We start from the raw sequence: 27,763 nt of genomic DNA, 5'->3' as shown, positions 1-27,763 counted from the left end.
AGCATCTCGACTTGAAAATTGAGTATGGTTTAATTTCTATTCAATCTTGTTCAACATGTTAAGTTTTGTCCTTGACATTAAGTCACAAACAAGCTTTAAAATAATTCTAAACTCTTATTTCACTTTGACCAAAGATTTTTAGAGTTAATTCAATTAAGACTAATTAAGATACACTTTTGATCACTCAAAGCGATGAATCTCTTCTTGATTAATTCATGCATCTTCATAAGTCTCATATTATACCTAACTATACTCAACTAGAGCAATCTTGGTTAAAACCATAAGTAAAGTCAAAGTATAACACTCATTATATAAGACCATAAGTAATCTCATGTCAAAGGATCACTTATATAACCATCACATGAGAATGTAGCTATAGACACTATGTTAGCTACCATATAGCATTCTCATCTCGAGTCATGTTAAGTGAACTTGTTCTTGTAACAAGCATCCACATATAAGCTCAAGTTTACCCAAACTTCTACATATGAGAATGGTTATTTGCTTAATAAGCAAGAGCATAACCATGTGCTAGTCTCAACAGCTTTTGTTAATGTCTGCTTATTGATAAAGCATCGACTAGGAACTATTTAAAAATATATAGCTTTTATGCAATGGTGATCTCATAATTATAATCTCATTGTAATTCTCTTGCAAAGCTTTATTTATATTCTAAGGACATTATCATGTAAGCATCAATAACAAAAATATATGTATACAAGCTTAATAATAAAATAATCAAACCATTATTAGATATCAATTATCAAAGTATAACAAATATGATAATATTTTAACCAAAATTGATTTGGCTTAAAAGACAAATACCAACATCTTCTCCCTTTCCAGTCATTTTTCAAGTGGTCATTCACCTTCATCTTAAGATAAATTTACTAAAAAAGCCAATTACTTAATGTCCTAAATGTTCTTTTCGACTGACCTGATTGATGACATGTGAAGTGGACTATTAAAATGAAAATGTTGAAATTAGACTTCACTTGAGTAGAAAGTTAAGATAATGCATTTTCAACATGAATAGTGAAAAAAATAGAGAAAAAAAAAGAAAAAAAGATGAAAAAAAGAAATGATTGTAACATCATGCATGAGAAACAATCAAATAAATCTAAAATCAATGAGAAAAGAAAATCGTGTCCTGAGAATGACTTTTCAATGAAAATATCCATACTTGAAATGAAAATTAGCCATCTTTCAAATTCAGTTTACAAAATAGAAAATATCAATTTGTAATCCTTTTGAGCCTATTGATTTTTTTTTTTTATAAATCCTAATCAAGGATCACCCGCCAAATTTGTGGGCAAGTTAAGAAAAAAGATCTCATCAAGATGACTTAGATCTTATATTAAAAGCTAGGAAATGATGGCTTATGTTAAGGGGTAAGTTTGAAGTATGTTGAGTTTCAAAAATTTTGAACTCATCTTTTCAAAGATAGAAACATGCAAGTAAAAAAAAAATAAAGAAATAAAGAAAACAAAGAAAAAAGAAAAAGAATTGAAAAGTAAAAAGTGAAAATGCATGTTTTGAGAAAAGGAAATATATCCTTCATAAAAGAAAAAATCCTTGCTTTGATCACCTTTAAACACATTTTCTAGACATGTTATCCTTTCTTTTTTAACTTTAGACCTTAACCTACATTACATCTTTAAAAAATCTATTTTAATCATTTGTGGATACCTAAGTTAGAGAGTTTGTACCTTAAGAAATCATTATGATATGGTTTTGAATGAATTTTGAGCTCTCAAATGCATGGTGTAGCAGTCAATGGAAAAAGGAAAATTAAAAGAAAAGAATGAAACTTTTGGGTAAAAACTCAAAAAGGCAATCTAAAGCAAGATTAAAGCTTTGAAAACAACTCATTTCTTTTTTATGTATCAAAGATGAAGCAAGAAGCACTAAGAGGAGGACATTTTGAATAATCCAAGGGATGTTGGAGACCTTTTAAAAGCCTAAGAAGATCAACCTCACTATGAAGATTCTTTCTAAAATTTGAGCCTTGTTTTTCTTTCATACCTAAAATTTTAAGCCTGTTATAGCTAGTCTTGATCTTTATTAAAACACCACATATTAAGAATTTAAAAGAGTGCTAAAATAGATTGTACTCTAAAAAGGGATTTGCATCTGTGACCCTAAATGAAGAGACATTGATATTCCCTTTCTTATTCAATGGCCAAATCCCTTTTGATAACTAGGATCATAATGCACCAAATCATTGCATCCTTCTGGAAATACCAAGTTGTGATTCATCACATTCATTCTTGATGATGATCACCAGTTTTTAAAAGATTTGATCACATGTGAAAGATTGATTCATTTTTAGGAAGGTAGTTATGTAGTGCAATTTTAGCTATTTTTGAAAATTTTGATAATATTCAAGTATTTTCAATCTCAATGCTCATTGTGAAAAAATAGGTGAATGTTATAATAAAAAAGATATTTTTGGTACAATGAGAATATCGAATGTGAGGGACCACTAGTGAAAAAGACTTATAGATAAGAAGAATGATTTTTAGGAATGAAGATGTTTGAGCCAAAAAAAGGTGAAAATATTTGCTTCAGTTCACAAATGAACTTGCCAGCTCATTCTGAAGTTATATGGTGTAATTTAAAAAGGAAAGATGGTTTCGAGAATCGTATTACTACAATTAAGGACATATGGTATTGATTTCATACATTACATTCGTTGCATTCATTTCATGCATTATATTTATTGCATGCATTCCATGTATTCGACAAATAAGAAATATATAAGCTTAGGCTTAAAACTTTAGTTGGAAAAAAAAAACTTTTAATGATACGATTTTATTTTTTTTTTTAGATATGAAACCTCTGATAGGGAGATCAAATGAGATTTTTCTCAAGGTATTTTTGTTAAAACTTTCAAGTATCAATTTTGAAACCCTCCAATACCATTTTCTAAAACCTTTGGATAATTTTTCTTAAAACCTTCTAGTAATCTTCTTCAAAACCATTGGGAGTTATCTTTAAAACTTTCTCATATTCCTTTCAAACCTCTGAGTACAACTTCAAAACTGTCTAATACTCTTTTCAAAAACATCAAGGTATAATTACAAAATCCTCCAGACATGAGCTTTAAAACCTTTGAGTACCCTTTTTTTTAATTTTAAAAGTTGTAAAATCTTTGTTTAAAAGAACACCTTTTTATAATATAAATGATTTGTAAAACCATCGAGTATAATCATCAAGACCTTCAGGCACAAGATAAAAATGATTTGTAAGAGCCTCAAACGTAATCTTAAAGTTCTCTAAGTATGATCTATAAGACCTCTAGACATGATCTTTAAAACTTCTAAGTATCATTTTCAAATTTTAAAATTGTTAAACTTTATTTAAATGAGCATTTTTCAATGATAAGAGTGATTTATAGGACCTTTGGACATGATCTTTAAAACCTTTGGGAAATCCTTTTTAAATTTTTAAACTTATTACTTCTTTCTAAGGTAACATTTAAATAAAATCTTTTTAAAAAATAAATCTTTGAAATAAGCCAAACTTGGATAAAATGAGTTTTTACATCTTTGCACAATTTCTATTTCAAAAAACATATATAAAGAAAAACAACTGTAGACATCTTATTTTATCCGGGATCAATATCGGATCCCAATGCTTACTTTCTAATTTTTGATTTAATAACTTTTAATTAGATTTTAGAGTGACCCATTTAAATATAGGTTTGTTTAGGTTTTAAGCTTTCTAAACCAAGAGCCCAATTATCTTTTATTTTTACTTGATTTTATTATTAGTAGAAAGCGATAACCCTTCAAAAATTAAAGGAAGGGGATTTGCTTTTGAAGATGGAGTCCGTTAAAGATAATAGGATTGGATTTTTAATGTTCAAAATGATAAGAAATCCCATTTCAAATTGAGATTTTGCATTGATCTAGAGTTCTATTTCTATTAGGACTAATTGGCTATTTAAGCAAGCAAGAATCGGCAGAACAAAACAAGGACAATGAAAAACAATTACAGAAAGCAATCGAGTGATACTCAGTAAACAACAACCAGTAAAACATTAAATAACAACCTTTAGGCCACTGCCAACTTCCACGCAAGTTCATTCTGCCACAACCCTCAATAGCCCGATCTTGCTCCTTTTAGCCACCAGCATCAGTTGTCCACTGCCAGAATGCCACACAAAAGAACAAGGCAAAATCAAAACAAAAAAAGAACCAAAAGAATAAGAGCTTCAATTTCTATTCACACATCAAATATTCAATGGCCCAACAGTTATCATCATCAATTCAGCTTCAACCATCACCTAGTCTACCTTAAACACATTCCGTCAGCAACATCATCACTATTGCCCTCACACCAGCTTGCTAACATCCACCATAACTCTTTTATCTCTAACAGTAATAGAATCTCCTTGCCACATTTCCCTTCAAAGCCGACACCACCTTGTGCTCATTTTACCCTGATTAAGCACTTTAACCATCATTCGCAAAAAAATGAGAAACAACAATTTCATTAGAGATAGAGCCCAGTCATAACCCAATACCCATCCAAGACCCATAAATTGACATTTTTAGCAACTACAGAAGGCATCAAGCAGAACCATCCCCAACACCTAAACACGATACATGGCAAGAAACAAATTATAGATAGAAAAGGAATCAGGGATAGTAATCAAGAACAACAAAGGGCAACACAAAGGCCGAAATACAAAAGAACGAAAAATATATTATTAATACTGCCGGTGGCAGCAGCTGTGGTGATCGATGGTGATCACTATAACCTTAAAAAATTGGGACCCACGAGGAGAAAGAGCATGGAGAGAAGACTAACATACTAAAATCTCAGCCAGATTAGATAGCGAAAAGTGAAACGTGTATTCAGCTTCGAATCTAGGCCATTGGAGGATGATTTTTGAAAATCTAATCCCAGATCTAAGACGAGGAGGTCAAGAGGAAGCGATAGTGAAATTTTGGACTTGATCGGATTATGGCTAGTGACGGAGTGCGGTAGCCGACGACAGAGCAAGGTGGCCAACATGGGGGGGACCACCAATTTTTGGGTTGCTTGAAATAGGCGGCTACATGCATCTGGAGTTTAAAGAGAGGCCAGAGAGAACCGACCTTAGAGAGAGAAAGCAAAGCATGAAAATGAAACAAGGAAACAAAAGGGGACTTGTATACTAAAGCCAAAACTACGTCATTTTCTGAAATAAAATCAATTGGGTCATTTGACCCGATTTCAGCCCACGTACCTACCCAAATGGACGCTCCAAACCTGGACTGAATCCTCGTCTGTTTAAGCCCATTCGAAAAGTAAAGACCAGGTTTATTTTCAAGCACGGACCCATTCTGAGTTGGTTTTCAACCTAAACAATTGGTAACTTTCTTTTTCTTATTTAAATTTTCTTACTTGCTTATTGTTTTACATTAGAAAAATGTTTAATTATTTGATAAAGAAACATATGATCAAAAAATAATAATGTTTGAAATTTTAATTTACTTTGTATAATAAACAAGTTTCATAAGAAAGTCTAAGAAATCAAGAACAGTTGATTTTCTAAAAATTTTTAAGTGAAAAACTTATTTCTAAAGTTTGCCATAATTGAGGCAAAAATTAGAAGGAATTTTAATAATGATGATAATGATGATGATGATAATAATAATAATAATTTTCAAGCACAAAAAAAATAAAAATAAGAAATTGTATATTTTGAAAAAAAATAATGTAAATTCATGGTGAAATTCCTTGAAATGAAGAATAATTTATTTTCTTAGAAATTTCTAAGGATATTTTAAATATTTTCATAATGGTGGAAAGTCAATATATATATATATATAATAAAATAAAGAAATTTAAATAAAACTTAGAATAAAAGAAAATTAAATAAATGATTAAAAAATAAATAATACGATAAAACCTCTTCAAGAGAATGAATCGATTCTTTGAACACTCTTAAGATGAAAAAATATTTTAACAAATTTCACAAAATGGTTACAAAAATCTAAAATTCTTTCCAATATGTAAATGTTTAAATAAAGTAAAAACCATAAATAAAAAGACCATCCAGCCAAGACTTTAGGATAATTTAGAATTAATTGGTATTGTCATAAGATGGTTGTTATAGGAGTATTATAACCTTTCTCACACATAATTATATTCTCGAATCTAGTTTCGAAACAAAGACCAAAACCTAATTTTTAGGAACCCTTAGTTAAGTTTAGGATATCCTTATAAGGACAAATTCATTAGATAGCCAATTTTACCTAAATAAAACATATTAGTAGCAACTCCTAAAATTACGTCTAGCAATAGGTTTTCAAACTTATACGTTATGACACAAGGTGGCAGTGAACAATAAGAACCATGAGAAAGTACTCAATGAGATAATGATCTCTTTCTTTCTTTCTTTCTTTCTTTCTTTCTTTTTCTTTATAGACTTTTATGAATGTTTATAATCGTTTATGGATGTTTAAACATATTTGTTGAGTTATTATATGGAAAATGAATTGAATATTGAATTATGGTACTATATATTTGTATTACAATTTATATGAATGACTTTTATGTGATGGTAAATGAAAATTTGGATTAAAAGTGAAAAAGATCTCGATCCTTTTAAGGGAAGGATCGATCTTTTATGAATAGGATTCAATCCTCAATCGAAGGGGATCGATCGTCATAATATCACAAATTCTTGACAATTTGCGATGAAATTTTAATTTTAGTGATGGAATTCCATAGCTAAAATGATGAAAACCTAATTTATTGAGCTTTTAATGACAAAACTCTATCACAAAACGTAGGCGAATTGATTCAAAATCTTAGAAGCGACAAAATTTTTGTCAATAATAGCAACTAGCAACATAATAGAATTATGAAAAAATTACAAAATTTAATTTTTCGTCACTAAAAATTATTAGCGACATAATTTAGGTTTTAATTCCTTATGAAAATTATTTTTAGCAACAAAATATATGAATTAGCAACAAAACAATATTTTCAACAAGAAACTTACTAGCAACGAAATGCTTTTACCAGTCTGTCTTCAAAGGATTATTAGTGATGGAATTTCCATTGCAAATTCCCATTATCGACAAAATTCATGGTATTAGCAACAAAAACTTTTATTGCTATTTGGCTTTCTTTTCTTATAATGAATGTCTAATTACATTTAAAAAAAAAAACCTTTAAATCCTACTAAGAAAGTTAGTAAATACAATCTATTATTATAATGATCTCAAATTAAAAAAATATTTAATTAATATCAAACCGATGTAAAAGTTTTAGAAAATGATTCATTTAAGTAACTATTTTTTTACCAGCAATCATTTAAATAAATATAATAAAAAGTTAAATTGAGACATGAAAAAACCAAAAATTTAGAACGTAAACTTATATTTAAAATTAAAAAAATAAAAATGTCAAAAGAAATTCATCCAATTTCCTACAATAGGTAAAAAATTCAATACTTTTCAAAAAAAAATTTAAAGCGACTCTTTAAAATTAATTAAATTTCCTCCATATCTATCGCCATCGAATCTATTTGCAACTAGCTTTATTTTATGATAAATGATAGCTGTGCGAAGTTCACGTTTGGGGATGACAATAAGTAAAACATTGCGATTGACTTTTTTCTTGCCTTTAACCCGACCTAACTATACTATATCTCAATTAGTGCTTGATGTGACACCGAATTATCATTTTTAACACTTGTTCCATTTGATCTCCAATTTTCAAACAACAAATTGTGTCCATTTGATAAGACAAAGGTGGAACCCTTGTCGAGTTTGAGGCTTTTTACTATCTCCATCTGTGTCACACGAACAATAAGTTAGAACATCATCTCTACGTATAAAGCTCATGCCAAGTAATTGATCAATTATCCCTACATCCATGAGACGGTCACTTTTTTTTTTTTTTTAAAGAAAAAACCCATAAGTTTTAAATAGGTTAAATGATAAAAAAAAAAAAAAACCCTTAAATTATAATTAAAAAATCATTTAAATTTTTATTTTTTATTATAGTCAATCAATTTCTCTAATATTTATTTGCATCAAATTAAATTTTTATTTGGATGAAAATTTTAACATTGTTAATTTTTTTATCAATAAAGATAAATTTTCATTTAACATCAATAAAATAGATTAAAATTTGATAGGTGACATAATTAATATATGTGAAAATTATTAAAAAAAATTTTCCTAATTTTTTATTTTTCTTTTTATTCTCTATTATCTCTCTCCCATACTCTTTCTAAAATCACTATAAAGGTTTGATTGACTATAGGTCGGGAGTTGATTAATTAAAGTTTGTCATGTGACTAGATTTCATCCATTTAAGAATTTAATTGAGTTGGAATAAAAAAATTAAAGACATAATTGATTGCAAGTAAATTTTAGTGATTTAGATGATTATTGAATTATAATTTAAAGGCATTTTTTATCTTTTACCCCTTCAGAATACTGTAGTCAACAACTAAAGAGGTAAGGTTTAATTTTGATGCATTGAATTTAATAGTAAACATTGATGGATCCTCCATTATTCTCTTTTTCGATAAATTTTTGTATATTTAATTGGAATTGAAGGTATTATATCATATATAAATGCATGCCTCACATAATTCAGGTTACTCACTTGATACACAAATTCTTACTGTTGATGGTAAATCTATGTAGAGCTCAAGGAAGGGCCTCATAGGTGAAGTTGGGTTGCATTATAATCTTAGGCCAGCCTGGGCTACATCTAATGATTTCAAGCAAGTTAAAGGTCAATCAATCTATTATGAAGCTTGATGAGACATAGTGGAGGTAGTTGGGCGAGTCCCTCTTTGGTGAGGGTGAGCTCGCTTTATGATGAATAGTGTGGATGCCAACCCTCTCTTATGGTAACATGATAGTTAAGATTGTACTAACTTGATGATCATGGGGATTGACCCTATTGACTTAGCATATAGGTACAACAATTACCCCCAAGTTTGAGGGTTATAAAGTGACTGCCCTCAAACTTTTGGCAAGAGTTGTTAACAACATGTTGACGATGCATTTCTATTGGACACTAGACACTATTGCAGTGATTCATGGTGATAATGTGTATGTATTAGGTGAAGGACACTCTCTCGGTGAGCCATTCTAATGATGTGTCCCTTTTAGACAAGAGATGTTCTCTTAGCGAGCCATGCTAATGATGTGTCACTTTTAAGTGAGGGATGCTCTCTTGGTGAGCGTGTTGATGATGTATCCCTTTTAGGCGAGGGATTTTCTTTCAATGAGCTTATGAATGATGTGTCCCTTTTGGTTAAAAGATGCTTTCTTAGTGAGTCAGGTTGATGACATGTCCTTTTTAGGCAATGAATGCTATCTTGGCGAGCCGTGCTAATGACATGTTCTTTTTAGGCAAGGGACACTTTCTTGACTAGCCATGTGTTTTGTTAAGTTACAGGAAATATTAGGTGGGGACTTAGGAAATTTTTTTGTCCTAAACATTATGCAGCACATAATTCGCCTGAGTGTTACACGTGTTCAAATACGCTGATGACTATGTAGGACACATGGTGTAATAAGATTGAAGAGTTGTTAAACACAATTAATGAATTTGAATTTTAAATTATACCAGTTATTAAAAAAAAATAAATGTATCTTTTGAAAAGTTGTGTAACTGAAGGGTTGGTCTGATTTAGAGAATTAATATGGACTATTTTATAACCAATTAAAATGTTGTTTTAATTCATACCATTTCAACGTAGTGCTTCACTGAGTATAAATAGGGGAGATAGAAAAATTTTAGACTCACTTTGTGATTTTTGAGCAAAACAAATGGTGTGTTGTCTAAGTTTTATTCTACAGTTGTGCTATTTGCTTGCAAAAGTTTTTATGGGTAAGTGTTTTTCTAAATTTTTGTTTTTGTCTATTTGATTCTTGTTGGGAAAATAACACCAAAAAGAAAGATTATTATAAAGGATTTAAGTGATGATAAAAGTTTTAGAGTGCTAGTTAGTAGTTGTGGGGTTTACGATAGAGGAGAAAGAGCTAGGAGGGGCCATGGAAGGGCTGGCGAGGTTCTATCTACATAACTTTCACCACAAGTTTCATTTGCCACTACACCTTTTTCTTCCATTTGGTGCAGGCCACCTCTAATTTGGCTACCTCATATATAACACCAAATGCATGTGCCATAATGGTGATGTATTTCATTTATTGTTGGTTGAAGAAATGGATTCCCTCTATGTACATCATTTTGGCACTCTACATGTTAAAAAAAAAAAAAACAATGAGTGGTTATACTATCTCCAAGCCCATGAACGATCATGCGTTGTGGAGTTACCATCCAACAATCATCTGAACTAAGATAGGTTTGTGGTGGCTCACATAAAGATGCCTAGCATATGGTTCCCCTTCAAAATTAAGTGGTCTTATGCTAACGCATTGACAAAAGATACCTCAAAGCTTGGTAAGAATCAAATGCAGTAGGTGAATGTACTGAAGAATGAGAAGCTGTCCTATTAGAAAATAGTTACTCGTGAGAACATTCGTGACTACTATCTCATCTTAGAGGAAGACCAAGGCTTGACACTACTATACAAAAGGTGTTGGATCAAGGAAGAAAACAAGGTAGAGATTATGAGGAGGAATTAAGATTATAACTCCTACGCCTAAAGGAAAAAAATATTTAGGTGGTAAAAAGTGTAAGTTTGTTATTGCCTATGCCCTGTGTATTGAACTATTGTGCTAAATATTGGTGTTGATATGGTATTATTGTGTTTGTTATTGCAGTGAATAAAGCAACAATCAAGGTCAAAATATGTGTAGTTCATCAGGGAGGTCTTTAAGCTAGTGGCATACAAAAAGCAACTAAAGAGAAACCAATTGTGATTGCCTTTATTGGCATGTAGGGTGTTGGAATGGTTTAAGATATTGGTGTGAAAAAAGGTAGTAGAGGGGTGTTAGGTGGACGTAAGTTTATGGGGATGGCTTCTGGCATGTCAAGCGTTGAGGTTATTGATGAAGGTAATTTTGTTATATCTTACTTAGCTTAATTGTGGTTAACTGATTCTAATGTTTGTGTTTGTTTTGCAAAAATATATCGTACTGCCAAACTTTAGAAGATCCTTCAATAAGAGAAATAGATAAAAAAAAGATCATTTTAAGTTAGTCCCCCTTCTGTTAAAAAGTAAGTAGTGGACATATCTAGCATGCCTAGTGGTGTAATGCCTATCAGCATTATTCAGCCTTTGGCACCTGTTGTGGCTTTTTGTGTCCCTTGTCTAACCTTCATCAACTATTATGCCATCCTCTGTTTTTACTATAAATCTCTTTGCCAAGGCCATCTATCTTTGTCACTAGCCTTGCCACCACTTCAACTATGCCACCAACCATTACTACTTCTTTTATAGTGGTCAGTACTACCACTAGTAGGCCCATAAATAAAGAGATGAAGGCTTTTCTAAGGGCTACTACACTTATTGTAGGATACTTAGTCAAGAGATTGGATAGGATGTTTGCCTTAAATTTTAAAGCCATCTATGAGCAGCTAATTACTATGCTACCTCCAAAAGATACTTCTTTATAGGATACGACTAGTCTATCGATTTTGCTAGAGAGAGGGTGCAATAGTTTCCCATCCTCAACAACTTACAAAATGAGCTATTTTTTTTCCATTGAGGTAACTATTAAATGGATTTGGTAATTCTATGTATGTTGGTTATTATGTTGTTGTTAGTCATAAGATCTATTGCTACGCAATCTCTAGCAAATAAGGTGAGCTTATATGAGTAGGTAAAATTACTGGTGGAAGACCTTAAAGGTAAAAGGTAACTACTACAAGAAAAGGCCTATGCCAGGGCCAATCAAGACATCTTGCTACGTTAAAATAATGTTTCCATAAAAGGCTTGGAAATGTTGCACACCGTTTTATAAAAGAATGTGAAGTAATTAAAGGCCCAACTAAAGGAGGTTACTAGTAAAAATATTGCAATGTAGTAATGTCTTAATGTTATGATGACTACTTATGTTAAGAAAATAGATGAAGAAAATACCTAATTATAAGACGAGTACGTGGTAACAATTGCATGCCAAGCAAGCTAAGATGGAGAGGGACCAAAGTTTGGCATGGTCCTAATAATTAGAAGAAGAGCTAGCCAAGTTAAAGGCAAAGTTAGAGACTAAATATGCTAAGTCTTTCAAGAGGTTGGCTAAGTCGAAAAGTGAATGGACAACTATCTTTTTGGCCACTAGCGTACAATACAGGTTGTCAACCATGTACTAGGTCTAATAGTAATTAGGGCCCCTAGACTTAAAAAGGGTAGATTTTTCAGAGATGAGGATGCTGCCAGAAGATTTCAATGTAGAGGTCCTAAACAATCTGGCCCATCTAAAGAAGGTAAGCGTGTCCGAAAGGTTTAGTAGGATCTCAATAGGTCCTAACTTGAATGCCTTACCCATCATCGTTGGGACCCTTAGGCCAACTTTTCCAAGGTTAAGCCTGCTCTTCTTAGTGGTGTTGCAGCTGATGTTGTTCTTTCTATCTCTAATGTAGCTAACCTTTTTATGGTTTTGATTGATGATACCCCAACCTCTATTGCTCCTTAAGAAACTTTGTGTCTTTTTTTTTTGGTTTTTTCTTTCTTTTTGCATTTGTATTTAATTTAGGCTTTCATGTAACAAATAATAATTATTAATAAAAAGTTTAAGTTTATACAGTAACTTTTGCCTTGTCTTTAATCTGTACTATTGACTCATGTACATGTTTAACTTTATCAAGTTAAAAGCAAGGCCCTTTACGAGTGTATGAAAATTTAGCACGTCAAAATCTAAGTTAGAAAGGTTTTTGGTGACTGTTAGTTTTGCATTATAACTCAAATCACTTAACTTGTATTTGGTAATTATTAGCTTTGATACCATAACTTGTGTAATCAAAACATGCCTAAGTGACTATAAATTTAGCCTTTGCCATTACTTGTGTCTTAGATTTAAGGGTTACAAACTTATTTGATTGTCAACATTAAGTAACTTGGTATGATGGTTTTTTATAGATGTAGAAGTTTGCTCAAATTAGGTAAAATTTATTTCAACTTTCTTGAAAAGACAATAAGTTGAGCAACTTTATGTGATGGTTTTTTGTATATATGAAAGGTAGTGCTTTCATGTACCTATAAAAATAAAGTGATAGTTAACTTAGACAATAAGCCAATTTATATGTTAATGTATTGGAATTATGACATTCAATTATGTTAGAGGGAAAGCATACTAATATTGAAGTATGAGTTCCAAGAAAAAGTGAGGTGACATTATCATGATATATGTGCTGAGGTTAGTAAATAAAGTGTTACCTCATGATAGAATTATTTTCTATTGACCATGATGCTTGCGTTTGGTATGGCATGGAAGCTTCAATGTTAGCATAAGTATGGAGTATGAAACGTGTAGAGCATGTTGGTGTGAAAGCCTTAATGCAAAATAGATATGGCACATGATGAACACTAGGTGTATTGGTGTGAGAGCCTTAACATGAGATAAAGATGGCACACAAGACGCATTAGGCATGTTGACATGAGAACCTTAATGAAAGATAAATGTTACACATGAGGCACATTTGGTTTGTTGATAAGAAGTGGGGTTTGTGTTTGCCTATATACCTTAATGCAAGAATAGGTATAACGCGTAGGGTGCATTTAACATGTTGGCAAGAAGTGAGGTTTGTGTTAGCCCATATGCCTTAACACAAGAATAGATATAATGCTTAGGGTATGTTAAGCATCTTGGCAAAAAGTGTTGTTTGTGTTCGTCTATATGTCTTAACGCAAGAATAAATATGGCACAAAAGGCAAGTTGAGCATCTTGGTAGAATGTGAGGTTTGTGTTCGCCCATATACCTTAATACAAGAATAGGTGAAATAGATATGTGATATAAAATGCATGGAGTAAGGTGACAAAATGCCATTTTTCTTTCATTAATATTTCATGTACATAATTCTTACAAAAGGAAACAGTGAAGCCCAATACATATACAAAAAGAATGAATACTCATGAATACCATAAACTAATAAACTTAAAGGAACTAGTAACCTAGCAATGGTTATTGTTTGAGATAATACTTTTTGAAATGGATGACATTCCATTTCCTTGGTATAGATTACCCCAGATGTTTTGCTATCTGTATGCTTCAAACTCAATCACAATAGAGACCGTGTATGGTCATTTCTAGTTCGATGATAACTTTTTTCTTTTTCCCATCAATTTACTAGCCTTACAATGTCTAAGTACCAGGTCGCTTACTTGGAAATGTTTGTACTGAACTCGAGAGTTATAATATCTGGCAACTTGTTAGGCTTTAGCAATCATTCTCACTTTAGCTAAGTCCCTGGTTTCTTACAACAAATCCAGATTCACTCTTAAGGCTTTTTCATTCATCACAAGTTTAAAATTGTTAACCTCAATGTATTCACTCCCATTTCAACTGGTATTAAAATTTTTGTCAATTAAATGGAGTCTTGCCTCTTGCCAAATGGTTTGTAGTTCTAATTGCCTAAAGTATTCCAAATGCTTATTCAACCTAAGCCTTTTTTGCCTCATTAAGTTTCTTATTCATGGTCGATTATTGCTTTTTATATAGCCTGTAAATGCACAGATTACATCAAGTAATATAGTGAGTAAATAGAATATAGTTCCCATGAGGATTATGAATTTTAATGTTAGTTGTGCAATTAAGTACCAAAGGTGATGTTTTACTACCTTTACATTTAAACAGACCAAAAAGTTTAGTTTGATTGTAATGAAAAGCAAATAAAGAAAACAATGAAAAGTGTAAACAAAAATTGTGTATAGGCTAAGAAACAACAAACCAACTATCACTTGGTAGTTTTAATGGATGGCCAAATATAAGAAAGATCTAAAGTAAACTTAAAGCTTTGGAAAGAATGAATGTTGGCATATTGCAATAAAAAGATAAAAATAACAAAATTGAAAGCAAGATTGAAACCAAAACTTAAAGAAAATAATGCTTGCGAAAGAGATCTTGAATGCAAGTATAAAAGAAATTGTATTAAAGAAAGCTTAGAGAAAACAAGATTGTTATGCTATAGCTAGTCTGTTATCCTAGCCAAACTAAAGAAAAATTACAAAGAAAACTAAAAGAAAGAAAAGAAAAGAGAATGATGATATGTGTATGAGATAAGATGGAGTGTGATATATTATAAGTGAGGAGAGCCAACCTATTTATAGGCATAAATTTGGCCAAGAGAGGATAGAATTACAAAGTCTTACTAATTCTAACTCTTAAGAGATTATAGTTTATCTTGATCTTGAAAGTGGTTTGACTGAACATAGAGTTTTATATGGATGAGTGCATAGGCCAAATGTCTTTTTGGATTGATATTTAATGAACACTTGTCATGCCATGTCATCTTCTTCTAATCTTGATTGGGAGTTTCAACTAAGGTTGAATATCTAAGTGCCATCATCTTGATTTGGTTGATTTAAGTTCAAACTCTTGAGATAAAACTTCAAAAGTGCTTCTTGAATAAAAACTCTAGCCTTTATATCTTTTAAAGTGTCCATCTTTGAGTTAAACTCTTTTAAATTAATCAAAGAGTCCTTCTAGAATAATAACTCTTCAATAGCTAAATGTATGTAGAAAATCCATCATCTAGTTGGAATCAGCTATAACTCTCCCACCATGGTCGAATATTCTTTGTCTTTGCCTTGGTCGAATCTTGCATGGAATTTTGCATGGCATTCATGTCCAAATATATCAAACTCTAAAAATCAAGAATTAACACATTAAAAGAACCAAATTCAAGCAGATGTTCAAATTTTTGAACTAAAATTTACTTGTAAAACATTATAAATTTAATAGTTATGACACCCCCACATTTAGCTATTTGTTGTCTTTAAGCAAAATTCTTAAATTAACTATGCTAAAAATCAAAATAAATGCACACAAAGTCAAGGTTTCACAAATTATCAATCAGGTACTATGGTATAATATAAAGATAGTTATGAACATAATTAGAAAAGAAACCTATTCAAAATTAAACTTTCAACCTCATGTAACTTTCATGTAAGTGAAGTCAATGTATCTCTAATCTACACATACAATCTAAGTAAAAAGTATGCAATATATGCCATTAATATCACATAAAGATAAAAGCATACTTCATATGTTTATTTTCCTCATTTCCTCTCTACTAATGTAGACTTACATACTTGACTTAAGATCAATTGGTTTTTATTGACTTGTAATGTAAGGGTTGGGTCAAGGTAGGAAAAAGGAAAATTTTAGGCTTAAAACCCTTTTGCTTACATTTTTGAACTTTTGGACTCGAGAACTTTGAACTTGTCAAGGTAGAAGCATCTTTATTTTGATTTTCTTTTTTTCTTTTGTGCTTTATTTTCTTAGCCAGTTTTACTTTAGCTTTACCTTACACCTTCCTTCCTCCCAAATGCAACTTTGTTCTCTTTATTTTGTCTCTTACATGTATAAGTAATGTGGGTTTGGTAAAAGCAATAAAAAGGATAATCATAGAAAAAGACGTTGGCTTTATTAATATGGGTAAATAACAAAGAAAATGAAAAATAAAGGCTTAAAATTAAGGTACTAGGGATGCATTTTTCATAAGTGGGCTTGAAAATTCTCAAATAGTCCAAAAAATGCCTAAATCATTTCTTAAGTCAAGTATAATTTAGGATTTCACCTCGAGGGTTGAGTTGACAAATTCTAAAGTTATACTTATGCTTCAAATCTTTATGCAACTTTATATTCACATGACTTTTCATAAAAACCAATGAATATCAAAGATAAAGATTATATGCACAAAACATAAAAATTACAATAAAAAGAAAAACATACTTAAGACTTCATTTCATGTTTCACTACATTTATACTTGTCTTCATATCATATTTAAGTCACTTATGAATAGCTTATGAAAAATTAACTAAGATAGCATTATAAAGATTAGGGATAATCTTGAAAAAATTTTGAAAACATTCTTAGCTTAAGAATAGTTCCTTCCCTTATACTTGAATTGCACAATATTTCAAATGAACATTAAAGGATCAAGGAAAAAAAAATATTCCCCTATCTTTGTCTTCTTTTGAAGTCGAAAATTGTAACTTGCTTTAGCATCCTTACATCTCCTTATTCCTAAGAAAACAACTAAAAAATAAAAATCATAAAAGCATATATATCCTAAAAAAATTAAAACAAATAACAAATTAAAATTAAAACTTGAAAATGTAAAACTTGGGTTACTTCCCAAGTAGCACTAGCTTTGGTCAAACTTGACCATACCTAAAAATCTAAGACTACCACTTTTCTTTAGGAAGGAGTTTCCCTTGTTTGCATTTTGGTAGTATTACATAGATTGACTTGGTTGTAAGAGGTGGACTAATTCTCCTAACAGGGATAACATAAACTGGTTTGGGGTTCAACATTGGGCTTTACGAATTTGGACTAGTGAAATAGGACTTAGGCTTCCATGGAGTTAGGCTTTGTAGGATGGTCAAGTAGGCTTTCAAAATTGGACTCAAAGGCTAGTCTTTTTGAATTTGGTTGGGATCCCTAATAATTGGTTTTCCTTTATCCTTTAATCTAGATATTCCTTAAACAACCTCTTCATCTCTAAGGATACCTTGTCTTCCAGTTTTAAAGGTTATTGTTTTATCGTTAAATTTGAATGTTACCTTATAACTATATACATCAATTAAAGCTCTCAAGGTTATAAAGAACAGTCTACCTAATAGAATAAGGGCCTACTATCTTTCATATCTAACACAGCAAAGTCAATAGGAAAAGCATATTTATGCACTTTAACAAAAACATTCTTCAGAATTTTTTATGGTTTTTTTGTAGATTTATTAGCAAATTTGATATTGAAATTTCGAAGTCTCAATACACTGACTCCAAACTGCACAAAAACATTCATAGGCATTAAATTTGTACTAAACCCTAAATCACATATAGTTTCATCAAAATATAAGTGACCAATAGCATATAAAATACTCAGACTCCCTAGATCATTTTGTTTGGTTGGAAGAAGTTAGTGAAATGTTGGGCTATATTCATCAGCAAGTGTAACCTTCTTTAACTCTTTAAGATTTAGGTGTTGGTGTTGATTGGGCTACTTCAAATGTCTTTTTTTAGGTTGACATTCTTGGAGTCATCCTTACTCTCTTTATTTCATGATTTTCCTCTTGCACTTCCTTTTTAGGTTTTATACTTTTCAAGAGCGTTCTTCCAACTTGTATTAGTTCTTCATCCTTTTATAGTAGAATCTATGTATTCCTCTTCAATTTCTTATAGATTCTCTTTATGAACTTTTTTTTTTCAAGGTCTTCCTCGATTTTGAAATTTTTATCCCTTTCATCAAGCTCATTATCCTTTAAAATGTCTTCTTAAACTTTGTCTACCATAAAACTTTATAAAATCTCCCTTCCAAATCGAAGCAATTCTTTATCTCCTTTGGTCGATTCCTCTTTAAAGTATTCCTCTTCAAGCCTTTTTACAAAACTTGGCAAATTTACCACCATAGGTTCATCTATCAAATCATCATTATCATAAAAAAAGTAAGTCATTTCTTCACTATAGGAATACACAACATCGCACACCTCATTGCCTTGCTTTTTAAGGTTGTACTTAATGTTACTAAACAAGGATTCTAATAGGTGGTTACCTAAGACATTGGCTAATTGGCCCATTTGAATTCTAAGTTTTTAATAAAGGCAGCTTGGTCTTGGATGGTGGATATGCATCTCTTTAAGGCTAGACTTCTTTCTTAGGGTGGATTGTTAGTTTATAGGTTTGGGTAAAAGTTTAAGGTTTGTTTGTTGTTTTGGTGGTTAGGTTGGTTTTGTTTCCAATAAAAGTTTGGGTGTTTCCTCCAGCTAGGTTATAGGTGTTGCTGTAACAATTATAGGTACGTTTAGTTTGCTGGGCATATTGTAAGGTTTCTACCCTAAATTAGCACTTATATGAAGAGTGTGTGGTCTTTCACAAATATTATAGGTCATGAATGGGCTTTGGACGGGTTCGATAAAAGCAATTGGCAATTGGGTTCCTAGGGCATTTATTTTCTTAGTAAGGTTAGCTAATTGGTCTGTAATGGAGGTGAGTGTGTTAAGCTTATATACTCCAATAGCCTTTTTTATGTAGCTTCATCTCAGTTCCCCATTGATAACTATTTACAACCATCACCTTAATCAATTCATAAGCTTCTTTAACTAACTTACCCATGATAACTCCTCCAGCGATTGAATCTAAAGTTGTTCTCATTGGTATGTCAGCCCATTGTAAAAAATTTTTATTTAGAGTCATGTGGGAGACCATGGTGTGGACATTTGTGTAACAGTTCCTAGTACCTTTCCCACACATTATATAATGTTTGGCCATCAAACTATTGGAAAGTTGTGATTTCGTTCCTCGTTTTTACCATTTTGGCTGGTGGAAAAAGTTTAGCAAGGAACTTTTAGACTAGATTGTCCCAAGTGGTAATAAAGACAAATAAAGACAACCAGCTCTTCATTTTATCCTTGAAAGAAAAAAAATTAATCTTAATCTAATAACATCATAAAAAACTCCATTATATTTAAATGTGTCACAAATCTTAAGAAAGGTAGAAAAATGAAGATTTGGATCATCATTCAGTAATCTTCTAGACTGAATAGAAGTTTTGACCATTTGAATTATTGAAGGCTTAATCTTGAAAATGTTGGCTTGGATCACCAACCATCGTATAGATGGTTCGAATGCTTCAAGATTAAGAACAACATAGCCTCTAAGAGTTCTATGGCTTTCATTTGTTGCATTCGCCATTAGAATTGGACAGGTTGTTTACTCTCACCTTAATCACCTTAAAGTTTTTTCAATCTCTTTATCAAGTGGAATTAAATCAACACTTTGAGATCCGTGCATACAAACAAAAAAAAGATCAAAATAGATTTAAACAAAAAAAAGTAAAAGGAATTTAAATCATAAAGTAGTAAAAATATTATTCATATTGATCTTCTTGCACCGATATAATCCCTAACAATAACGTCAAAAACTTGATTACTACTTTTTATATAGCTTGCAAGTACACAAATCAATTCAAGTAATAAAATGAGCAAGTAAAGTATCATTCCCATGAGGATTATGATTTTAGTGTTGAGTGCAAAATCAAGTACCAAAGGTGATGTTTTACTAGCCTTATATTTAAACAAATCGAAAAGTATTGTATTGAAAAACAAATAAAGAAAACATTGAAAAGTATAAATAGAAATTGTATATTGGCCAAGAAATAACTAACCAACTGTCACTTGGTAGTTTCAATGAATGATCGAATATAAAAAAGATCTAGAAGAAATCGAAAGGTTGGGAAGAATGAATGTTGGCAGATTACAATGAAAGCATAAAAATAACAATATTGAAAGCAAGATTGAAACTAAAATTTAAAGAAATGAATGCTTGCAAAAGAGATCTTGAATGCATTATATAAAAGAAATTGTATTAAAGAAAGCTTTCAGAAAACAAGATTGTTAATGCTATGGCTAGTCTATCATCCTAGCCAAACTAAAGAAAAATTGCAAAGAAAATTGAAAAAAAAAAAAGAAAAGAAAAGAAAAGGATGATATGTGTATGAGATTGGATGGAGTGTAATATGTTACAAGTGAGAAAAGCCAACCTATTTATAGGCATAGGTTCAGCCAAGAAGAGATAAGGTTATAAAGTTCTAGTCTAATTCTAACTTTTAAAAGATTATAGCCTTTTTTTATCTTGAAAGTGGTTTGACCGAACATAGAGTCTTTATAGATAAGTGTGTTGGGTAGATGTCTTCTTGGATTGGTCTTTAATGCACACTTGTCATGCCATGTCATCTTTTTCTAATCTTGAATGAGAGTTTTGGCTAAGGTTGAATATCCAAAAGCAATCTTCTTGATTTGGTTCATTTAGGTTCAAACTCTTGAGATAAAATCTTCAAAAATCCTTCTTGAATAAAAATTTTAGCCTTTATCTCTCGTTAAGTGTCCATCTTGGAGTTAAACTCTTTTAAAGTAATCAAAAAGTCCTTCCACAATAATAACTTTTCAATAGCTGAATGCATGTAGAAAATCCATCATCTAGTTGGATTCAGCTATAATTTTCCCATCATGGTTGAATATTCTTTATCTTTACCTTAGCCAAATCTTGCATAAAATTTGGCATAGCATTCATGTCCAAATATGTCAAACCCTAAAATTCAAGAACTAACATACCAAATTCAAGTAAAATTTTGAAATTCTAAACTAAAATGTACTTATAAGCATTATAAATTTAACAATTATCAATAGCAGTCAAGAGCTTCTCATTTATTGACTCCATATAACCATTGGTTTGAGGTGGGCCATTGAATTGTGCACTACAACCATTTTAAAAATTGACAAAAGTGCTTTACTTTTTTGCTTGGAATAATGTTCCATTGTTTGCCATAATGATGTTTGGTAGACCAAACCTATACACTATAAACTTTCATAGAAAGTCTTTCACTATTTTGATAGTAATGGTGACAATAGGCTCCGCTTCAACCCACTTAGGAAAATAGACACAAGCCACAATCATGAAATTCTTTTGAGCTATTGCTATGGGGAAAAGACCCAAGATATCAAAGTCCCATTATGCAAATGTCCAAGAACAAAAATTTTTGTTAAGTGCTTCTACCAGTTACCATGAGACCATGGCTAATCGTTGGCATTTGTCACACTTTCTAACCAGGTCAACTGTATCTTTCATCATAATGGGCCAATAATAGCCTTGTCTCAATACCTTCTATGCTAATGCTCACCCACCTACATGATGGCCACACACCCCTTCATGGCTTTCTCTTAGAACAGATTATGCCTTGGTTGTGCCAAGCATCTGAGGAGGGAGAAAGAGAAAGCTTTTTTAGAAAGTATGTCCCCCAATAATGCAAATCTAGTTGCTCTCTTCTAGATTTTCTTATTTTTTGAAAGGTCATAAGAATATTTATCCTTAAGGCATGCCATAATAGAAATCGTCTAATTATCTTTTTCCTCTGAGTAAAGAACTAGGGCGAGCTGTAAGTATCGAGGAGTTGGTATATACTCCAACAAGAATTTACAATGCTCTTTTATCTAAATGGTAGCTGCCAAATTGGATAAGGAGTAAGCCATAGCGTTGTCAGTGCAAGGGATTTGCTTAAGAGAAAGGGTTGTGAAAAGCTAACTAAGCTGATGAATGATAACTCATATTACCATTCCTGCCCTCAGAGGCTTAATAACTAGGGGTGCTAATGGTTTGAAACGAATCAAATTCAAATTGATTTTTTTGGATAATGTATAGTATTATGAATTTTTTAAATCCAATATGAACCAAATTCTACCGATTCAATTTGGTTTTTTTATTTTTATATTTAAATTTGTTTATTTTATATATTATTTTAATAATATTTTTAATATATTTAAATAGATTTATATATAAAATAATTATTTTTATTTTATAAAATTTTAATATATATATTAAAATTAATAAAAATATATAATTTGGTTCGGTTTATTTTTTTTATTTTTTACATCTCGATCAATCCGAACTTAATATATATATTTAATATCTGACCTAGGTCTAAACCGAATGAGAAAAAAACTTATCTAAACTAAATTAAACACTATAGTTTCAAATCGATTTTCAATTTTCTTAATTTTTTTCTCACCCCTATTAATAACAAAATTTCTTACCCTGGAACCATCTTTTCCTAAAGAGCCATCGACAAATAGCCTCCAAGCTTTTTTTGGCAAAGGGTCTAATACCAGAGGGAATTTGATAAATTAAGGGGGTGCAGTAGAAGTATTAGGTGGTTTGTCTATCTCATCCTTTTACTACTACTTTTGAGGTTGGGGCTCACCAATGTGTATTGGCAGGATCTTAACTTCAAAGGGAAAGGAACATTCAACAACCATGTCTATAAAGGCTTGAGATTTGATAGCTTTTCTTGGTTGTACTCTATATAGAATTTGCTAAGCTTGACACTCCATTTTATTATTCTTTCTAAAGTGTCTATCTTGTGTAATACCTCTTTGAGAGGTTGGTGAATCAATATAATGATTGCATGTGCCTGGAAATATTGTCTCAACTAGTTGGCAACAATGATTAGAGTGAAGGCAATCTTTTCCATCCTCGTGTAATTAACTTTCTTATTTTGCAATGCCCTACTAGTGTAGTATATTGGTATCTGGGTTCATTCTCCTTTTGAACCAGTGCTACAACAATAGTTTCCTTTGACGCAACCAAGTAAATGTTGAGGAAGCTCACCAGGGATAGGGTGGTGAGTAAAGGTGAGTGAATATACTACTTGAGTTCTTTAAAGGCCTTCTGACACTAGTCATCCTATTTGAACTTAATGGTACTTTGAAAGACTTTAAAAAATTGTAACCAATTGTCAACCCACTTAGACACAAATCTTTTAAGAGTTACCACTCACCCTATGTGTTTTTACATTTTCTCGGTGGTTCTTAAGGGCTTCATGTCTATAATGCCTATGACCTTTTTAAGGTTGGCCTCGATATCCTTGTTAAAGACCATAAAACTCAACAACTTCTCTGCTTTTATGTTAAAGGTACACTTTTATAGGGTTTACCTTCATATTATAATGATGAATGATAGAAATGACATATGTTAGGTCTTGTACATGCTATTCTAGGGAAGGGCTTTTTCACCAACATATCATCCACATAAATTTCTAGGAAGCACCTAATCTAATCATTGAATATTTTATTGACGAGTCAATAGTATATGGCCTTTGTATTTTTAAGCCTAAAAAGCATGACTATGTAACAAAATAGACTATCTTTAGTTGTAAAAAAGGTTTTCTCTTGGTCTACTAGGCCAACTTAATTTGATTATAGCCTGAAAAGTCATCCATGAAACTTAAAAATTTATGAATTGCAAATGAGTCAACTATCTATCAATAGAGGGCAAAGGATAACTATCTTTTGGGCAGGTTTTGTTCAAATTTGTGAAGCCTACATACATGCACCACTTTTCATTAGCCTTTTTCACCAATATCACATTGGCCAACCATTCTGGATACTTCACTTCTCTAATATACTGTGCTGCCAATAACTTGTCCACTTTTTTTTATTGCCTTAATGTGTTTAAGGGTAAAATGCCTTTTTTTTTACTTGACTTTCTTGGTTGTTAGGAGTATACTCAAATAATGGGTAATAGCATGCTTATCAATGCCTACAATGTTAACAGCAGACCAAGCAAAGACATCTATGTTTTTCTGTAAAAATCGATGTAACATATTTTTGGCTTTAGGGTCTAATAAGAAACTTGTCTAAATAATGAGTTCTAAGTTAGGGATACAATTATATTGGTATTGTATGCTTGACAGGGTGAGCTTTACACTACCTTGGTTTGTCGCATGTGTCCAAGCTATCAATGTTGAAGGTTTGTGCTAGGGTAAGATTGATAACATGTATTAATGAGAATGATGTGGGTTACTCTTCAATCTATTCTTTTAGGGGTTGCTAAAGGGTCTAGGGTTAGTTTTTTACCTAGTTTCGCCTTTTATGTTAACTATAAGAAAAGTAGACGGCATTGGTGGGTGGTTACTTGCTTAGTTTGCATGAACCTTATTCCAATGGAGGTGGAAAACTTAATTTTAAAGGTGTAAACGTTGGTGACCATCTTCATATTTTTCATCAAAGGCTTGCCAAAAATGACATTATATTCCAACAGTTGATCTATTATAAGGAAGTTTGCCATCACTATTAGAGTATGCTCCCTATCCCTAATGGTGACTAGTATAGTGATAAGCTTTTTAACCACAATAGGTTGGTTGGCAAAGCTGAAAAGCCCTAATGGTTGCAAATCATTGTTCAAAAGTTACATATATTTAAAAGCTTGATATTAGATTAGGTCCACTACACTCCTACTGTATACTAAAATTCTTTGCACTTGAAAGTTGGCAATAATTACTGAGACCATAATAGGGTTATTGCCATTGTCTACCAAGTTATCATTGTCATCCTTAGAAAATGCCACCTATCAATTATCTGTCTTTCACTTTTCAAGGGCCACATCAATGAACATTACATCATTTAGATGTGACTTGCGTTTGGATTTATTGTTTTTCCAATCTTCTTTCGCACCTACAATGACGTAAATTATTCCTAGATAAGGCATTTTTCAACATTTTTCATTTAGCAAATTTTTTCTGTTTGTGCTGAGAAACCTTCACTCTGTTAAAGGGTGAGTAGGTGGATTTCTTGGCATTTTTGGCATTTAAAAAAGTAACCTAGCTAATTATTAATGAGGCTTTTCAATTTTTCAATATCTTTTTAAAGGGCAATACACTTTTCAGTAGAGTGTCTTCTCATTGAGTGATAGTTACAGTGTCATTTGGAGAGGGTTGGTTATTTAGTCTTCTAGTCAGTGGCTTAGCATGGGGTTTTTGGTTGGGTCTTTGGGTAAGTCATTGGGGGAAGGCATTTAAGGTTTAATTTGTAGTTTAGTAATGGTTGGGCTATGGCTAAAGACTTCAATTAGTGTTAGGTTACCATTCTCTTCTTTTGAGGGCTAGTTTTGAAACTGACAATTGTCATGGAACTGTTGACTATGAGTTTTTATCCACTTATTATCATTTTGAGAACGTTAAGGGCACTGTTCATGCTTATCACCTTTGTTTGCAACCTTGAGCTTTTTAGCTTTAGCAAACTTTTAAGCTCTCTTATAAAGCTAACATAGTTGCTCAAGTTTGTTCTTTGTGAGAGAATACCTAAGATGATCATGTTTTACCCTAGAGGTGAATGCCTGAATGGCCCACTTAATGTCTAAGTCTTTGATATCCAAGATTGCCATGTTAAACCTTTTAAGGTACTATCATAAGGTTTCATCAAGTTTTTACCTCATGGCCAAGAAGCTCACAAAGGAGCAAACTGTGGCCCTATTACTAAGGAAATGGGCTAGAAACTTACTAAGCATATCGAAGCTACCAATGGTCATAAGGCCATCAAGTAAAACCACATACAGCTTTACCCTTCAACATTATAGGGAAAACTCTACACTTGACAACTCTGAGATGCTATGGAGGCCCATAAAGGTCCTGAAGTGGTTCAGGTGATCTTTGGGGTTGATGGTTCCATTGTAGGTTTCTTTGTATAATTTTAAAAAGGTGGGAATGTCATCTTGTTTGATGAGGGCGGACAGGTGGTTGTTGTCATCTTCTAACCACTGTAAGTATTTATTATTTTCATTTTTTTATGTTGGCCAGCTCCTTATGAAGAGCAGCGACATGTGCTTCAAGTTCATTCTCAAGGTTAGGATTAGTGAGGGTTTGGTTTTATGTTGTATGTTTAGAAGAGTAATTGTTGTCTTAGGGTGGTTTGGGGTAGCTTTCAACATGTTGTTGAAGGGTTTGTGGTGGCTCTTGGAAGGAAGAGGTAGAGCTTTTTTTAGGGTGTGGTTTTTCTTATGGTGGTTGTTGGGTGGTTTATTGGTAGTGCTAGAGTTGTCTTTGCTAGGTGGCCATTTAAGCATTTAAAAGCTGGATATGGATCATTAATGCAAGGTAAAACTCTAGGGGATGTTGTTGCATGTTTGTTTGGTATATAGGGCTCTATAAGGTTGGTAGTGTAAGTTGCATTGTGGATGTGAGAAATAAATGTTTTGCTAATGAGCTGCATTTATTAGCTATGAAGATTGTATTTGTTGTAGGGGGTTGTGAAGTTGGATTTAAGGGTCCAATGGTAGAGGTGTTCACCAAATGAGGAGTCAAAGTCATACTTGGGGATAAAACTCCCATTAGACTTTGGCAATATCTTACTAACTATGAGATCTAAGCATTCATTGACATAGGGTTTAGGGTATCATGTCTTACTGACCATGAAGGGAGGTTCATGATGGGATTTATAAGAGAGTTGTGAGCATAGTTGCGACATCAGAGATGGCTACAAGTTTGGTGGTCACATGCATGACTAGGGTTGTTGTTTCAAAAAAGTAAGGGTGAGACATTGCTGTTGTTCCCATAGACAACACCAATTATTGATGGTAGGTTCATGTGAAACTCGAGAAAAGGTCACATGGGTGAATGTAAGTTACATTTAATGATCCTAGGCTAATGTGGGTTGCATTTAATGATCCCAAATAAGTTGAAAGTCAGTCGATCTATTGTGAAATAATGTCTTAATAGGACGTTACTGGAAATAATTGGATAAGTCCCTCCTTAATGAAGGTGAGCCCACTCTCTAGCAAAGAGTCTAAATGCCAACCCTCTCTTGACATGGCATTAAAGATTGTACTGACTTGGTGATCTTAGGGATTGACCTTGTTGAATGAGTAAGTAGTATAACAATTGCTTTGCTTGGATTTTCTAATGCTAGCCCATCTTTCTTTTTTTTTATTTAAAAAAATTGCATTCTAATTCTATGTTTTTATGCACAATACCTTCAATAATGTATTAATATTTCAAAAAGTAAAATAAATTGCTGTGTTGTTCTTGTTCACAAATAAAATAAAATAAAATAGTTCAAATTGGAGAGTTGGAGTGACACTTTTGTAGCATTGAGGGATTGCCAAAAGTTAAAACAAGTAAATAGTAGTAGTATGGCAGTAAAATTGGATGAATCCATGTTGAATTCGCCGTTTCCTGGTAGCTGGCAATAGGGAAAGTGATCATAAAAGAAAGTGACTGACACGTCCTTGAACAAGAAGGTCAAGATGATTAATGAATCATCACACATTCAACCATTAATCTTTACATTTGTATCTTCTCTACCTTTTTCTAATAAAATAAAATAAATAAAACCCATA

General features: G+C 32.0%; 1 long non-coding RNA gene and 1 other non-coding gene across 2 annotated transcripts; one reads left to right on the top strand and one right to left on the bottom strand.

The window, feature by feature from the left end:
- Nucleotides 1-3,837: 3,837 nt before the first annotated feature.
- On the bottom strand, nucleotides 3,838-5,362 carry LOC149518472 (uncharacterized). Its single transcript, XR_016342880.1, has 2 exons — nucleotides 4,301-5,362; nucleotides 3,838-4,151 (listed from the first exon to the last, which is right to left on the bottom strand). It is a non-coding gene; the product is annotated as an uncharacterized LOC149518472 (long non-coding RNA).
- A 13,937-nt stretch (nucleotides 5,363-19,299) lies between these two features.
- On the top strand, nucleotides 19,300-19,405 carry LOC149518471 (small nucleolar RNA R71). The gene has a single exon (XR_016343421.1). It is a non-coding gene; the product is annotated as a small nucleolar RNA R71 (small nucleolar RNA).
- The last annotated feature ends 8,358 nt before the right edge of the window (nucleotides 19,406-27,763 follow it).

Source organism: Durio zibethinus, chromosome 6, assembly GCF_047325235.1.
Source record: "Durio zibethinus cultivar Kanyao isolate XHJ-2024 chromosome 6, ASM4732523v1, whole genome shotgun sequence".
Taxonomy (NCBI): domain Eukaryota; kingdom Viridiplantae; phylum Streptophyta; class Magnoliopsida; order Malvales; family Malvaceae; genus Durio; species Durio zibethinus.
Note: the sequence above shows the minus strand (reverse complement) of the source record. Positions and strands in the feature narration are given on the sequence as shown.